The sequence below is a fragment of the Lupinus angustifolius genome, chromosome LG15 (genome assembly GCF_001865875.1).
Source record: "Lupinus angustifolius cultivar Tanjil chromosome LG15, LupAngTanjil_v1.0, whole genome shotgun sequence".
NCBI lineage: Eukaryota > Viridiplantae > Streptophyta > Magnoliopsida > Fabales > Fabaceae > Lupinus > Lupinus angustifolius.
In genome coordinates, this window is record NC_032023.1 from 15812091 (window position 1) to 15812588 (window position 498).

A 498-nucleotide genomic window follows, 5' to 3' on the forward strand; every position below is an offset into this window, starting at 1 on the left:
TAGAGATGGGATATCTACCTCAAGTGGAAGAACAGCTTCCATACCATAAACCAAGGAGTATGGAGTAGCCCTTGTAGAAGTGCGGACTGAAGTACGATAACCATGTAGGGCGAATGGTAGCATTTCGTGCCAATCCTTGTAAGTCACGACCATCTTCTGGACTATCTTCTTGATATTCTAATTGGCTGCTTCCATGGCTCCATTCATTTTGGGTCTGTATGGCGAGGATGTATGATGTTTTATTTTGAATTTCTCACACATCTCGGTCATCATCTTATTGTTCAGGTTAGTCGCATTATCAGTGATGATCTGGTCTGGTAACCCATATCGACATACTAAATCTCTTTTAATGAACCTGAGGACTACCTTCCGGGTCACATTAGCATAAGAGTTTGCTTCTACCCACTTGGTGAAGTAATCTATCGCAACTAGGATGAATCGATGTCCATTACAAGCTTTGGGTTCTATAGGACCGATGACATCCATTCCCCACATAGA

The 498-nt window shown here is 42.4% G+C and overlaps 1 pseudogene; it reads right to left on the reverse strand.

The window, feature by feature from the left end:
• Window positions 1–498, reverse strand: part of LOC109327734 — a 5369-nt pseudogene that overhangs the window by 316 nt on the left and 4555 nt on the right.